Source organism: Anas acuta, chromosome 11 (genome assembly GCF_963932015.1).
Source record: "Anas acuta chromosome 11, bAnaAcu1.1, whole genome shotgun sequence".
NCBI lineage: Eukaryota > Metazoa > Chordata > Aves > Anseriformes > Anatidae > Anas > Anas acuta.
This window is the reverse complement of record NC_088989.1, coordinates 15,106,095-15,122,150: the sequence shown is the minus strand read 5'-3', so window position 1 is coordinate 15,122,150 and position 16,056 is coordinate 15,106,095. Positions and strand designations below refer to the sequence as shown.

Here is a 16,056-nt window from a genome sequence, read left to right as displayed (position 1 = left end):
AAGCAATCGGCCGCTCCTTGTGAAAGAAGAGGAAGGTACTTTTCCTGGGGCTTGTTCTCTGGGTGCTGAAATCTGGGTAGCTCTGGGGTGGAGGAGTGTGAAGGACGCTTCACAAAAGTGTGATGAGACTGGGAAGTGGAGGCTGAACTCCACAGGGACGACGGAGGGGGGTTGTGGGTGGCAGGATGGCAAATTGTCTGGGGAAAAAGGCTGTGCTCTGCTCACCTTTGTTGTATTGAGGACTAGAGTCTTCAGTCTTGGTGGTGCCTGGCTGCTGCCTTCATGTTGTATCAGGCTGTACTTAAATGCTATGACGACGCTGTGCCTGGGGTGCAGCTCTGCTTCCCTCTGTGGCAAGGTGCCCATGGCTGGGACCCTTCTTGGGGGATGTTGTTGAGGCCAGCGAGCTGAGGAGTTGAGTGGGAGAGCAGGTAGGAAAATTCTCCATGGGTGGCAGGACCCTGGGGAGCTGGAGGTCCTGTTGTGCTCTGGGGGTTTTGAGATATCTCATGGCGGTCTCTAATGGGTAAATAATAAGCTGAAAGATGGGAAATGAAGATCGAAAGGTGAAGGGCCAGCTTTCCCGATAGGGAATTGACATTAGTCAACTGTGACAAGGGGCTGTCAAAGGTCGGAGCTGCTGAATGGGTCTGTTAATGATAAATAGGAGTAAATGGCAGATGAAGTCTGCTGCTCGCTATTCAGAGCAGCAAAAAACAAAAGCTATGGTGAATAGCTGTAGAAAGTCCTTGTAATTGAGAGTAGCGGGGTTGTGCAATAAGATGCTGAGAAAAGCAAAGCAATCCAGGAGGGAGAGGGAGCCATTGTAATCAGTAATTCATCGTAATTCAGTGCAGGGGGCTCAAAACAGGACGGTGTCACGTGGGTGACAGATCGCAGAAGTTCAATGAACTGGGCTAGAGGAACAAGGCTTGGTGCTGAGTAGTGTTTGTGTTTTTGTTTAAAAAACAAAACAACTAAAAATCAGCTCCCAGGAAAAAAAAAAAAAGATCACAAACAGTTCAAATGCACTGAGTAGATCTGTGGTGGACAAAGTTTATGCAGGTTTGGGGGAAACTGGAGCAACTAATGCAAGAAAAATCCATTGAGGGCTGTTAAATGCCACTACACAGTCTCTGGTTGAGAAGGTCCTGGAGCTGCAAATAGCTGGATCCTGGGAAAGCATTTGTAATGGAACATGGCTATGCTCTCACCCTGTTCTTACATCCTTCCTTAGATGCTGCTGTTGGAGATGAGGCACGATATAGCTCGATCCAGCTAGGCTTAGTGGCTCTGGTTCCTCTGCTCTTCCATGAAGATACTGCCCTGTAATAACCTACACCTAGCCCACTGTGACTCTGTGTGTGAGGAGGTTTTATGGAGGCTGGCAATGCTGTTCCTCCTCTTCTTCTGTCTCTTCTGTTCGGAGAAGAAAGATGAAGTGCATGGCTGGAGGAGAAAAACTGCTGAGGATATTGTACATCTGTTCTCAAAGGGGTACTGCAGTGGGTGGGCAATGTCCTGTAGCATACCCAAAGCAGGGAGAGGGGCTTTCCTTCAGCAGGCACACTGAGCATCTTGTTCTTTATCAGCGTCAGCTGCTGAAATGAACAGTTTAGGTGATGGAAAGCCATCACTCTCGTCACTAAACCTGCCTCTCGTCTCCTCTGAGTAATGCTGGGGCAAGGCACCGGTTCCCAGAGCACTTGATTTGTTTGATCTGCCCTCTCCCGTCACGTAAGTACCATGTTTCTGGCTGAGAGCTGGGTGCTGGGGAAGGAGCTGGGAGGGTCGGGGCAGCTCATCGTGCCCTCGCAGCCCCCGTGTGCTGCTTTAAGCCAGGCCACAGTGGGGCGAGACGCTGTGTGGGAGCTCAGGGGCGAGACAGGTCCCTGATGTTCCTGTTGCTCAAGTGGGGTTCCTGATCCGTGGAGATGTCGTAACGAGGATTAGGAGAGAGCCCTCGTTGTAATCCTCTGTTGGTGCTTCCTGCCTACATACACTAGATGTTTCCTATCATCAGGGAGTAACCTCTGTGGAAGATAGGATCAAATTCCCAGGAACCAGGCTGCAGTAAGAGTGAAGGAAGAATGAGGAAACTGTCCTAATTTGAGGCTAATCTCATAAATACAGGGCTGGATACAGACAATAGGAAGAGAAATGCCAGGAGAGCTTTAGCATTTGGCGAGGGAATCATCTTTTGCCAGGAGTAGCCTTAATTGTAACTTGTGATGTGGTAAAGCTGCCGTTTGATCTCGGCTTCTGCAGAGGGGATGAGACAGATTCTGCTTTGTGTCTCCAGAGGAGGAGTAGCCTGAGAAAGGACGGGGAAATGTGGCTTCAAAAGCCATGTTTCGTGCACTCATGGACTGATTGAAGCAGCAGCGCAGGGATGGAGCACTTTATTTCTCAGTCTGGATTTTGATAAAACACGACAGGAGGAGGAGCAAAGGGCTGTTGTGACTTTTCCTGAAGCACACATGCCAACGTACCCACCGGCTATTTAATGTTGCAAAGACAATGCTGAAAACACAGAAGACCACAAGTCTTTTAGTGGGGACAAGAACATTGGTGGTGTTTCTTTCTCCTACACAAACCCAGAGCTGGAGCCTGTAGCAGTCAGATTCTTGGCCTGTCCCTCCCTCTCACCTTTCATGTGGGCTGGGTGGAGTGTGCTGAAGCTGTCTGTGGCGGGGAATTCTCCCCAGAGAGTTGCTTTTCGAACCCTTTTCAGACAGCTTGTTAAAATGAAGAGGTGCCTTCTGTCTTGTCCAAATCGTGGTGCCCTGCACAGAGCCTACAGTGTGAGTGACTGCAGTGCAACAAGGCATGGACACGGGTTGCTCATCCCCACCCTGAAGGCGGTGTTGCAAGATGCTGGAAAATGCCGTCATCTCCTTGTGGGTTTGGACTCATTTGGCTTTTTACTACCTATCCTGCTCACAGGTGCTTGGTTGTGGTGCTGTTTTATGTGTTGCCCAGCTCTGGGCTGATCACTTTGTCTTCCTTCAGAAGCTTTACAGGCTTTGTCTTAGGCCAAGGTTGGGAAGTGAAGGTGATGCACGAACCCCCTGCTGCTGCTTAGGTTTCTGTCCCTTCTAGATGGTCCAATGTGGGCAGGAGATCTCACCAGCCCTGTCCCAAGAAGAACGATACAGCAGTTCCCCATTCTAGGCATGTATTAGGATGAAACCTTTCAGCCCATCCATGTTTTAGTTTCCCACTTCTGTTTCTGGCCCTCCCAAGATGGTTGATTTTTTGCTGAAGGTCAGCAGAGGAGTCATGCCATGAGGACTTCCACTGCTTACCTAAATGGTTTTCTTCACTGTCTTCTTGACACTTTAGCAGGTTATCTCTACTTTATGATAAACAATACACCTATGTTATAAACACTGTACAGTTTGGCTCTAGCTACTTTCTTTTTTTTTCTTTTTCTCTTTTTTTTCCTCTTTTCAATGGCTGTGTTTAAGATGAACTCTGGCAGCAAGCAAGGCTGTCTCAAAGGACGTGTGCCATGGTGTGGATGCATCAGATCCTCCTTTGTGCTAAGCGCACATTGATAAAGGCTCGCTGAGTAGCGCCTACGGGTGGTTGATGCAGCTGGATGGTGCACAGAGTGCTTGTAATTGCTTCTGCTGTCTTCTGGGATGTGCTTCCAGCAAGTCAGGACACCTGGTAACGTGCTCGTAACATCTATTAGCCTTGTAATTTTGTAAGTGGAGCTTTAATCCTGCCTGGTTGCCAGTCAGGTCTGGAAACACTGACACTGGTGCTCCAGGGTCTCTGCTGAAATGCTCTGCCTGCTCTCCGGGCTTGCTGGGTTTTGCTGCTCTTTGTTGTTTCCTCCTCCTTGGCAGATGTTCCGCTCCCTCACTCAGGTCAAATCTTGCCCTTGTCTGTTAGACTTCTCCCTGAGTCCTGCTGTAACGTGGATGTTTGAATGTTGATCCTTTGCTAGCCAGGTCCCAACGTGTGCTGTTTCTGTGCTGTTTCCCCCTTTACAGGCAGCAGACACCCTGCAGTTGAGGAGCTGTCAGTCTGAAGGGGACAGCACTCTTGTAAAGCCCTGGTGGCACTGGGCTTTGTGCCACTGGAGCAAGAACTGGGCTTCCTGCAGAGAGAAGATGGCTTGGAGGACACCTGCTTTGTGTGAGCTGCTGAGAGCTGGTCCCCTGAAGGATGAGGAGTCCCTGTGCTGCCAGCTGGCTGTGTGAAGCCCGGAGCCCAGCCAGGCAGGAGAGGGAGGGAAGGGGCCATCCTTTGTGGGCTGTGAGCAGCCCTGGGCTGAGCCACCACCAGGAAGCTGGAGAAGAACCAAACAGAGCTTCGAACCAGCCAGCTCTCCCCAGAACCTGGTAGGCCCAGCTGCCTTCTCCAAGCTGCTGGAGTCCTGGTCTGCAGCCATCCATCCCCACCTGGGAAGGTGTCCCCTGGAGGAGTGCTGGCGTCCTGCTCTGTGGGAAGACCTGAAGAAAGAAGCTGCTGGCAGTCATCCCGGAGGGGATGCAGAGCACGCAGGAGGATCTCAGGGTGGAGTTCCAGGACACAGGACAGCCCAACTCCCAGCTCCAGCTCTGGTGAGGGTTCTTGGCAGCACTGGGAGGGACTGGTGTGCTGTGCATCCTCCCCAGCCTCCTCACCGCACCAAACTCCCGCTTGTCTCTGTTCTTCTTAGGGTGTTCTTTGTTCATTAAACTTGTTACCGGGGCAGCTTTGGGGAAGTAACCAGTTTCCTGAAAGCAGAAGCCTTCCCTGATCGAGTGCCCAGTGCTGGGCTTTGGGTGAACTCCTGTGTTGGGCAGAGCAGGGTGGGGAAGGCAGGGATTCTTCTCGTGTGCTTGGTTACCACTGCCCGTGGACAGCAATCCAAAACACCAACCAAAACCAAAGAGGTGGTTTCAAACACCTGCAGTCAGATGCTCCTGGGGAGCAGAGCAAAGCTTTAAATGGAGAACACAGCCTACTCCTGGTTTACATGTCTTTGTCTTGCCTGGCTTTAAATGGGTTTCATGTGTGTCGCTCCAAAATAAAAAGCAAGAACCAATTTAGGGTGAGTGCAATCGTTCTCCTTCCCCAGTCTTCACTGCCACGGTTAGCAGGGACATGATTGCAGCCAGCGCCCTTGTGGCAGGGCTGTCGTGAAATAACAAGCTGGCAAGTCCAGTATCCTTATTTATATTTTGTTTAAAAAAATATCAAAATTATCACGTTTCCTGCAGACGTGGACTGAGAGGAATGGGTGGTTCTGCTTCTGGCAGGTCTTTCTGATAAAGGCCTGCTGCTTTTACCAAGCGTCGTGGCACTCGAGCCACTGCTGGGTCTCAGTGTCTCCTCTTCTGCTGCACCTATGAGGAGACAGGTGTCTTCTGTGCAAGGGATTTTAAGGAGTCACTTAAATCTGAAAAGGAAACAGGCTATAACCCATGTGCAATTATGTTCTTCCTCTGCCCCTGTAGGGAATATGTACAGGAATCTGTATTTCATTAATTGAAACTGTTTCTTGCTTTGCAAGCAAAAAAAAAAAGTCAAATAATGACTGCAAAAAATGGAAGTGTGAACAAGAAAACACAAAAAATGCTTCATTTTGGAGGCATTGTTCCTTAAGAACAGGAAGCCCTCTAGGCCTGGAGGATCTGTGAATCAAGTATCGATTGGTGTGGTGTACTAGAACAGGAAGTGTTTAACTTTTGGGTGTCTGTCCAGTGAAGCTCAATGAACCCTTGGGAGGGGAAGAGGGTTGAAAAGGTTTCAAAGGGACACAGCACACAGAGCTGCTGGCTGTGCGTCCAGGACTTCTCAGGAGTTCCATGGGAACGTCGGTAGTTTATTCTCAGCAGTGTTTGTGGAATGTGAGTCTGTAATTTGGAAACTCTTTGCATGACTTTACTTTCAGATTTAAAATTAAAGAGAAATGAGGCCTAGATCTTAAGTGACTGAGGAAGTTCTCCTCCCCCAACAAATACTGAGATATCCCATAAGCAGTGCCTAGAAAACCAATTCCCGTAAGGATGTCTCCACTTGGAATACAAATTCAGCAGGCAATTTAGGTGACCTTGGACTTGGAAGTCACCGTGTGATTTGGTGACAAGAAGGAATCACTTGGGAATTATTTATCAGCTTAAATACGTACTGCACAACTGAGAATGAGTACAGTCACCACAGATGGAGACTGCTCACGGCTAATATGTGAATGGAGAAAGGAGCTAAATCCCTTCAGCACTTGGTCCAACTTCTACTAGGTCTACTGTCCAGTTGTAAACGAGCAAAATGTTTAGTTAATGTCAGTATTGATGGCTTAGGAAGATCATATCTGTGTTTATTATTACTGCTTTATTTGGAAAAGACTTTGGAAGCTGTTGGAATGCCTTTTTTCTTTGTCTTACCTGCTTCTGTAGGGATGCCAGCAGGTCAGAGCCAGGCAGTTATCCCCTCAGGTAAGACAGTTTGCAGGTGAGTTGGTTGGGCAGAGATTTCAGGAGGGTCCTTGTCTTCTGTGCTGGGATGCAGAGGGGCCCTGGCCTGGTAAGACAGCACTTCTTGCCTCTGCAGCTTGGATTAGGGGAAGGGAAGAACAAGATGTCACCGTGAGCTGTTCTGGCCAACTCTCTTCTGTCAACTGCTGACCATGATTTTATGTTTAATTATTTACATTAGATCATTAGCCCTCTGCTAGTTGCTGTAGGAAGCTAATGATGTAAAACCCGTGCTAGGTTTGGACACCGTGCATGCTCCCCTGACATCTCTGGAATGAAAGAATGATGGGACTCGCTTCAGGACATCACCTAAACTGTCTTGGTGTGTTGGCTGTGAGAGGAGTGGCTGGCCTTGTTTTCCCAGCTCACCATCTCAGGAAAGCCCACAAGATTGGGAAAATGAACCCAAGTTCTGGCTGGACTGAATCCCTTCCCTGTAGGACATGTGTACTCAAGGAGGGGGAGCTGGCAAAATCTCCCCTATCCTCTCCACTTGGATCAGTAAGGTATTGAACACTTTCACCTGTATGTTAAAACCAAGTGTGTGTTTTCAGAATTGTGTTCCTGCACTGGTCTGGATCTCCCTTCTGTCTTCTCTGCAGTGCGTTTGAATAGGGTTTCTGAGGAAGACCCTGCTGGAGGTCCACCACACGCTTTCCACAGGACCAAGCTTGGGCAAGGTGGTACAGGGAGCAGCAGATCAGCTATTTGGAGACCCTGGGCAAAACAAAATGCATCACCCTCTGCTCTCCTGAGAGCGAAAACTCCAGATATTTTTTCTGAAGGTGCCTGGGAATTACCAGCAGATCTCCCTTCCAGTGCCAGCGGTGATGGCTGGCTGCTTGTTACTGCCCTGATGTTATTTCTGTGTCCCCACAGCCTGGGTGGGTGTGTGTATTTCTAGTTGTTCTTTTCTTGTGTTCTCCTTTCTGAACTTCCCTTTAGACTGTTGACAAAATGTCTTGGTTAATGTTGGTCACCTGGTGGCAGTGAGATCAGGGACTGGAGGTGCTGAGCTCTGTTCCCAGGGCTGGACAAGCTCTGGGAGTTTGGGGTCGGTGGTGTTCCCCTGCTCCATTAGCAGACGTTGCCCTTTTGCTGCCTGCAGCCGCCTTCCTGAGGGGAAACGTGGGCTCTGCCTTGCTGAGGTGCTGCAGGGCGGCCAAACATCCTCAGCAGATAGAGATCATGTAGTTCAGGTGGACCACTAACCTTTTAGGCAGCAATTAGGACTTAGGCAGTAACTCTGAGTCAACTAATAAATACATCTGGGTGGTGCCTGGCTGTACTTTCCGATGGCAGATCCTTCCTATGTAGGCCTGATGTTTCTGCCTTCTCTGCTGGCCTCCCAAATGCTCTGCTTGGAAACCTGATCAAAAGCCTGTGGTGATGGTAAAGGGAGATGCCCCGCTGAATTCCACGGGTTTTCTTTGCTCCTCTAAGCTTGTAGACAATCCCAGGTGGTTTCTTTGATGCCCTTCTTCCCAAGTGGATGAAGTAATTATGACTCCTGTGCAGCAGGCTAATAGTTCTTAAGACTTTAGTCAGGCTGATTAACAACTGTGCTTTAATAAAAAAAAATGTTCTGGTAAATCCGTCTGAATTGCAGCCCTAATTACTCTACAGCCTGATGTGAAGCAATTGCGAAGCTAATAGGATCACCTGAATCCAGTTAATGAATCCTCTGCGATGGCTTGCCGTGACTCACACTGTGTGTAGTGTCTCCTAGTCTCCCCTGCCCTGCTCCATTCCCTAGTGAATATTTATGATGTGCCTTGCCAAAGGTAAGGGGGTGCGCACCTCAACTTTGAATAAATTGCCTTAGATGTACGTGCATCCTTCCTCTTATTATTTTGGGAGATTGCAAGGATCAAGAGCCAGGGCTTTTTGCTTTGGTCTCAAGGCGAGTTCATTCAAGAAGTTGCTGGTTGCTGTTACTGCCCTTCCAGGGCTTTTCAGCTATTGCTGCTCTTTTCAGGCTGCCAGGCTTTGCGAGAGCCTTTACAACCCCACTCCCTGCTTCCCCAGAAGTGCTTAGCAGCTGTGAGAGAACAGAGTTAGGAGAAACAGCTCCTTGCTAGCACTTTAAGATTGTTTGTCCTGTATCAGGACAGGAAAAAGCATTAATCTGGAAGTCATTTGTTTTTCTTGGAAGGCTTTTTCTTTCAGTTTCAACCTTTTGTGTATAAACTTGCTTGTGGTGCCTGCTGCTTCCGCCCCTCACCACCCAGTGCTTTCAAAAGGAGAAGGACACACTGACCCCAAAACCACGTTCTTCCATCTTTGACAAGGCTGTAAGCTGCTGATCGGGGTTAGGGAGGCTCAGGGCTGCTCAGAAGAGTGTGACTCTGTGTGAGCAGCAGAAATCTGATGATGCTTTTGGTTTTAAGGTACTTTTTCCTCTGACAGGTGGAGGATCTAGGCGAGGTCTGGGGCTTGAGGCCGACTGCTGTGTTAGGGGCTTGACTTCAGTCAGGAATAATCAAAAGGTTGTTATGAAAGTGGCTGTTCAGAACTTCCCTCCTTGTTGACTTCTGCTCCTAAATGTTCTGTGTTTCTTTACGAGTGTTAACCTATATAGGCTGGAGATACACAGAGGCTTATAAGATTAGCTGCCTGTTTAGGCACACTGTAAAACACATCCCTAACCATGTACCTTATGACTACCATAATGGCAAGGAAGCCTGGCTGACAAATTCAGTGGCAGGAAGCAAAGTAAACATCCGAGGGATGTAATAAAGAGGTTCAGGAAGGCAGGACTTAGCCACGTACCAGAGGCGAGACTCGACACCAGTTACATTTCTGGTCCTGTAGCCCCAGCACAGCCGGTCACTAAACATCATCCAACAAAACATTTACCTCAACTGCTCCGGAGCCGGGGTCTGTGTGAAAAAGCAGGGCTGGGACCTGGCAGTCCCCGAACTGAGGGGGTAATTCAGCAGAGGGGAGGATGTATGCAGCAAAGCTTTCTCTCTCTCACGCTGCTTGCACTACTGCTGATTGCAGATACGGGTCAGGCTGCAGCTCCCTGTGAGGGTGTTCGTAGGGGATATTGGACTGGGGATTTCCAGAGGCTTAATTAAATCTCTGTCCAGGAACTCAAAGGCCTTGGTTAAGAGGAGAAAAATGCCAAATGATGCAAGTATTAGAGCAGAGAAAGATGAATTAATGTTGCTAGAAAGGAACTGTAAAAATATATATTTTTTGTATGCTGGCAACAGATTTCAGGCCAGTCCATTACAGGTGGTGAGAGAGAGTTTTGTTTTGCTTTTTAAGCAGAGGTTAAAAAAAAATAAGAGGCTCAGTGGCATTTGGAAAAGAGGAAGAAAACCAAGCTCAGCAAGCGTGCTTGGAAATGATAAGACACGGGGGAGAGCAGCAGAGATGGAGCTGGAGGGTTTGTGTTACAAGTGCAGCAGCATCTCCGTAGCTGCTCCAGCCCAGCTGGGGCCTGAACAAGCCTCTGGTGAGCCATAGGCTGACTGTGGGAGGAAAGGAGTGCTGTTTCTCTTGGGTTTTTAAATATTGCAGTGTTGGGCTTCTGCGCCTCTGGCTTTCCCCTGAAAGCTCGGGGCCTGCTCTTTGGAGGCTCCTGTCGGGAGCTAACAGCCCGCCTGCACTGGGCTTGGCTGCACACAGCGGTGAGGAATGTAGGACCCGTGGCATGGATAGATGCTGAGTTTGATTGCTTGGGCTGGTTTATTTTTTAATTTTCCTTATGGAAGAAATGGGTAATATGTTCTGGGGCTGGGATGCTGGGTGCCTTTGCGGTGACACGGGGAGAAGGGGGGTGTGTGTGTTGTTGGGAGGCAACTGGGGGCTTTCCTGCCACTTCTCACCCTTTGCTCACACAGAGCAGAGGTCAGCTGTCTTGCTGATAAATATTTGTAGTTTTGATGTTTTGGAAGCCAAGTGCAGGGAGATCAAAACTCGACCTTGTCAGCTTTTTGGGACAGTGGGGACTGGCCACTTCCCACAAATTGCTGTGGGGTTGCTTCATATGGCCGCTCTTCTCTTGGAGATGCTGCAGGTCCTCGGGGGCTCTCCTGCAGGATCTGGACACGAAGAAGCACAGCAGGGCTGTCTTCTGGGCAGAAGTGGGCCCTTGGGCCAGGAGGAAGGAGTTTTTTCCTGGCTCCACCACAGATTTACTCCCTGAAACTTCAGCCACTTGGCATCGATGCCTTTGTGGGACAAGGAGCGGGTGCTGGCAGAGTGGCTGTGTGCCGCTGCTCCTGTGTGTCCCTGCTGCACGGGGCCCTAGTCCTGGGAGTTCCTAGCGTGCCCCAGAGTGGGGCAAAGATTTTAAACCTTCACCCTCAGCCATGGGGCAAGTATTCAGGAGGCTTTCATCTTTGGAAAATGCTCTGGGTGCTCTGGATGAAAGAGCTATTATTTACCTATCAACAACATAATCCCCCTCCCTCCTCCAGATTGTGGGCAAGCTCCTGGGGCAAACGGCACTGTAATTAAGAACAAATATTTACTATGAAGGACTAGCTGAGGCCTGGCTGGGCAAGCAGCCACGAGCCTTGTCTGAACTTGCCTTCTGTTTGTTCCCCTTTGAAAGCAAGGAGTCAAAGTCTTTTGTCAGAGGAGTGTTTGTGAGGCACAAGATGGTGGGTTGGGCCTCTGAAGCAGCCAGGAACCATCAGGCCGTTTGTTCCAAGCCTAGGAAATCCCCCACAAGCAGCAGTTACTTGCTCTAGAGGCACTTGGCTTCTCTTGTTAGGGATTGCTGTTCATCAGATCTGCAAGTGAGGGTGGGTGCAGAGGGACGCCCGCGTGCAGGAACTGCAGCTGGCATCACGCTGCAAGCAAGCCTTGGGAAATGTTTGTTTGTGTGCTTTAAAATCACAGATTAATTTAGGCTTCATTTGCATCTACTTTCCCTTTTGATTTTTCTTGCAATTCAGGAGTTTACTTCCCGGGGCTCAAGTCCTGGTGTTTTGATGCAAGGAGCTCGGCTGCCGGAGAAAGCAAGCGCTTGCAAAACTGTTTCACAGCTCAACCTCGCAGCCTACTCACCTGCCCTCGGCCACGCTGATCAACAGCAAGGAGGGGTGACGGGGATCTTGCTCATCTTCTGGCAAAGCCCAGCAAGCTGAAATTTAATAAATAAGTCAATTGTGAGTAATAGAAGTAATTGCAAGGATGTGGTGTGTGGTTCAACCAGCTATCACTGGTGTGGTAATGCAACAAGGCATGTGATTAGACTGGGAAATTGCTGTAGCATACCAAGATAGACAGCATGAACAAGTAAACGTGGGAGACATGTACGCAGACATGCAGAGCTCACAAAAGGACCGAGCAAAGTGTCCAAGCAGCCGCAGCCCCAGCTCCCAGGGTGCTGAAAAAGCCCTGGAAGTAACCAGAGAGCTGCCCCGCAGCGTGCTGATGTGCATGCCACAATGCTCAAGATTACAACTTGTCCAAGTCTTTTAGGAATATGTGACCAACTGGTCTGATTTAAGAGACTTTTCTTTTTTTTTTTTGGTTTGTTCCTCCTTGAGGTAGGGGTGGTTATGTAGTCTCTGCGGTGCGGTAACTAAAAACGGAGCTTGTGGCTTCCTGCGCTCGTGGGCTGAGCCTACCTGCCTGGAGCTTGTGTATTTGATGGCCACTTCAGTTTTTTAAAATAACCTCCTTTGCTACCAGAGAGCAGCCGTCCTCTGGGGCTGTAGTCTGACCGAGGTGTTGGCTCTGGTTTGGGAACTTGGCTGCAGCACCAGAGTGAAGGCAGGGGAAGCCTGGGGGGGCTGAGTAGGGGAAGGCCACGCAGCAGTGGGGCAGGGAGTCACAGAGGAGGAAATGTGAGATAGAGAGGCCCTGGCAGACTTGAGGTTAGTGCCTTACAAAGGCAGGAACAGGCTCAGCAGGCACTTTCTGGGGCTTTATCAGCACCAACCTCCTGGTTTGGCCCAGTAGATGCACGCGAGGAGGAAGTGGCAGTGCAGGCGCTCCAGCTTGTGCCAGGACCGGGATGTTAGCGCTGGCAACCCCCCGCTAAAGACACTGCTCGAGTGGAATAAAAAGTGCTCACTGGTTTTTGGGTTAAACCCACACCATCCCGTTTCGTGGAAATATTCATTTTTGGCTTTTGTGGCCAAAAGAAGTGCCAGAAAAGGGTTTGGGTCTCTGGTTTGGTTTGAACCAAAGTCATCCACTGTGGTGTGTCCCGTGCAGGTGGGCTGTAGGAGGGGAGCCTGGGTTTCAGCTCCTGATCTTTGCCAGGGAAACAGACATCTACACTCCCTTTGCTGAACCTGCAAGGCTTTTGATGGATTTTGAAGGGAAGGGTGTGAGTAAAACTGCCTGGAAGATAGGCCATGCTTTCTGTAAGCACTGAAGTTCTGCTCAGAGAAAGCATAGCTTGTTTTTTTGGGGGGAAAATGATTCCCACTCTTTTTGTTGATTTCCCCTTCTGCTGCTGTTTCCTTGTCACATTTACCCTGTGGTAGGTTAAGGGCCTCCCTCATATATTTGGGTGCTGTACCCTGAAAAAGTCAGTTTGGCTAAAGTGCAAGCCCGCGAGAAATGTTCAGAGCTCTTGTTTGTCTCGGCCAGTGTAAGGTCCTGAAGCCTACGAGACAGAGGCTGTGCACCTGAGCCTCGTGTTTGACAGTGGGGACATGAGTGAAGATCCAGGCAGTGGAAGAGGGGAGCAAAGTGATATAGAGAGAAGTGACTTCCAGGGAGCCCAAGGGCACTTGAGGCAGAGCCAAGGCCACCTAGCTCAGACCTCTGAGCCTGGTCATCCCTCTGTGCTCCGCAGAGGGAGCTGGGCTGCAGAGACAGGAATTGTCTCTTGTTGTCAAAATGTCACTGAGGAGAAACAAATCTTTGCCATCCCTGCCTGTTATCACTGTTTCCTGGAGTCCTTTCCTTGTGTTTCTGCTAGTTCTCTCACTAAAAATGTGCATCCTGGGATGTGAGAGCTTCCCTGGAGCCTGTGGTGCTGGGCCGGAGGTGGTGCAGGACCCCTGGCTAGGGCTGTGCAGACACAACAGCCCCCGTGTTTCAGCCACTCAGTGTCTTTGGGCTGTTTGGGACCCTGCGTGGGATGGGGCAGAGGTGTCCCTGTCCGGGGTGGAAGGGGTGGGCTTTGGGGTCCCTGCCAACACAAACCATTCTGTGATCTGCATCTCCTGCTGGCATCAGCCGAACTCCTCACAGCTCGTGTGACTGCTGAGCCTCCTGTTCTGCTGTACTAGAGGACTTGGAAGGTGGAGCTGTGCTCTCCAGGGGTGGTTTGTCAGGTGTGCTCTGTTATTCAGCGCGGTTTGGTCCCGGAGACATCCTAGTGAGCTCCATCCTGTGCAGCAAGCAGTTGCCAGCACTGGGGAGACCACCTTTTAAAAGCGTTTGGATTTTTGTGCCAAGGATAGGTCTGTCCTTGGAACGATACGTACGCGAGGAAGAGTGAACTGTTCCTGCCTGTGCAGAGCCTGGAAGCAGAGGCTGGATGGCTGCACGTTGGAAATCCTGTCCTCGTGCCAGGTGTTACCAGGATCATCTGGTCCAAATGTGTCTGCCTGAGACACGGCTCTGTTTTGGACATGCTCTGAGCACAAATGGAGTTTGCTGTCTGCTGGAGGAGCCAGGTCCCCAGTTGAGCAGAGCCTAACGGAAATTGGATCAGCTCCAAAATGTCTGGATGGCATATGATATTTACTGAAATATGGCACTGCTTGTGTAAGCAACACACCCTTCTCCCTCACTCTGAAAACCATCTGGGCTTCATGTGCAAGCAGTTAAAAACCAAGAGCAAGAGAGCATCTGATGCTGTACGGCTCCTGTGATGAGAGTCCCTGCTCTGGTCCCCGCCGTGGGTGTCCCTGCTTTTGGAGGCCTGGAAGCCTCAGCCATGCCCTGACATCCTCCTAGCGACTGGAGGAGGGTTTCTTCCTTCTTCCAGCGGTGGCTGTAAACAGAGTTTGTGTAGGGTTTTACTGCCAGGGTAAGAGATGAGCTCTCTTGCCTGAGCCAGGGTAAAACCATCACGCTGGCCAGGCCTTCCTCTGTTTCTAGCTGGATCCGTAGCTGATGGCTGCCTTGTTGGCTCTGCCAAGTTTTGTACTGCCTGAAGTCAAAGCTCCTAGGAGTGTGGAAGGGGTATTTGGCAAGTCTGGGCACTTGCACGAGGAGGTATTTTACCCAAAGGGAGCTGAGCATCCTTGGGAGAGGATTGGGACCGGGCAGGGCTCCCTGGCTCTTCACATAGCCAGGCTGAGAAAGAATTTGTTCAGTTCCACTGCTGGAGGGGCAGAGGGCCAGGGGAGTGCAGAGAGTTGCCCCCAGGGTTGGGCTTAGCTAAAGGTAGCACCTCTGGGGTGGGGTTAGGATGTCCTCTGCTGTTTTTGAGGCTTTCTTTGTATCTTCCTCTCTTATCTGTGTGTACGCTCTGTGGGTTTTGTTTCTTACAGGGAGCATCATATGACAGCCCCAGCATCTGTGATCTCTCTGGCAGACCGATCCCTCTTCCTTCCTGAACCTGATAAACAGTCCAAGAAACTGCGTGTGTGCGTAGACACCTCTGAGACCCACAGCTCGCTTCTCCAGTTCTTGGTGTGGTTTCTCTATCCTTCCGGCACAGTTTCTGGTGCCACTCTGCTTCGCCTCCCCATCTCCCCTCCTGCTGCGGGTTACCTGCTGCCACGTGCTGAGAAGCTGCAGCTGGTGCCAAGCAAGTTCTGAGGTGGTTTGGGTTTCAGGCATGCCAAAAAAAGGCCCTGCAGTGCTTTCTGAAGTCAGCCAGCCCTCTGAGTGTTGGCAGTCCCTTGCCAGAGCATGGATGCTGTATCTCGTGGGTCACACGAGTGCCTGGTGCAGGCAGCTGCTGTTGGGAGAGCGAGGCCTGCTCGGTGCCTGAGCAGGGCACTGGGGCACAGCGGAGCTCTGTCTGAAGCTGGGCTCTGACGGCACTAAAACGGCCTCTCGTGCTTCCAACCTCAACAGCGGATGGTTTTGTGGCCAAGCGATCTGGCTCCGGCTGTGTTCCTGCTGTTTCAAAGTGGAAACGTGTGGTGTGCAGGCACCCATCGAGGCCCAGGGGCTGGAGGCCTGATCCTTGCACCTCTGCTCTGGGAGAGAAATCCAGTGTCATGGGCTGGGATTTCCTAAAGTCCTTTTTGGGCTGAGAGGGGTGCGTTTTCCTCAGTTCCTGAGATAGCACACCTGCTTGGGCCTCATTCTCCTCTCCAGATCATTGCCAGGCCCAGTTCTCAGATCCAGGCTGGACTATAGCCTTGCGCAGTCCTCAGCTCTTCCAGCTGACTGCCCCTGTCTGAGAGCACAGCTGGTGCTTGAGAAGTGATGTGTGTTTGTCCCCATCTTCCAAGGTTGGAAGAAGCTTCCCATTTCTATATTCCCTTCCTCCATCCCTCAGAGCCTGGGAGAGAGCCAGCAGCTCAGCATCTATCGGCAGCATTTAAACAGGTCACTCCAGTACCCAGGTACCCTTCTCATCTCTCCACGTCTCCTTTTTGCTGCTTTGGCAGATTGCCTCGCCTGATAGACTGCATTTTGATTCATCTCTGATATTTAATCTCATCCCTGGAGAAGGATGGGCTGGAATGATGCT

At 50.4% G+C, this 16,056-nt stretch overlaps 1 long non-coding RNA gene across 3 annotated transcripts; it reads left to right on the top strand.

The window, feature by feature from the left end:
* The first annotated feature begins 231 nt into the window (after nt 1–231).
* Nucleotides 232–4,163, top strand: LOC137862383 (uncharacterized). 3 transcript variants are annotated; one of them, XR_011100217.1, is made up of 4 exons: nt 232–1,509; nt 1,593–1,737; nt 2,735–3,675; nt 4,005–4,163. It is a non-coding gene; the product is annotated as an uncharacterized lncRNA (long non-coding RNA). The 3 variants fall into 3 exon arrangements; XR_011100216.1 differs by having other exon boundaries at nt 232–1,737; nt 2,739–3,675; XR_011100215.1 differs by having other exon boundaries at nt 232–1,737.
* The last annotated feature ends 11,893 nt before the right edge of the window (nt 4,164–16,056 follow it).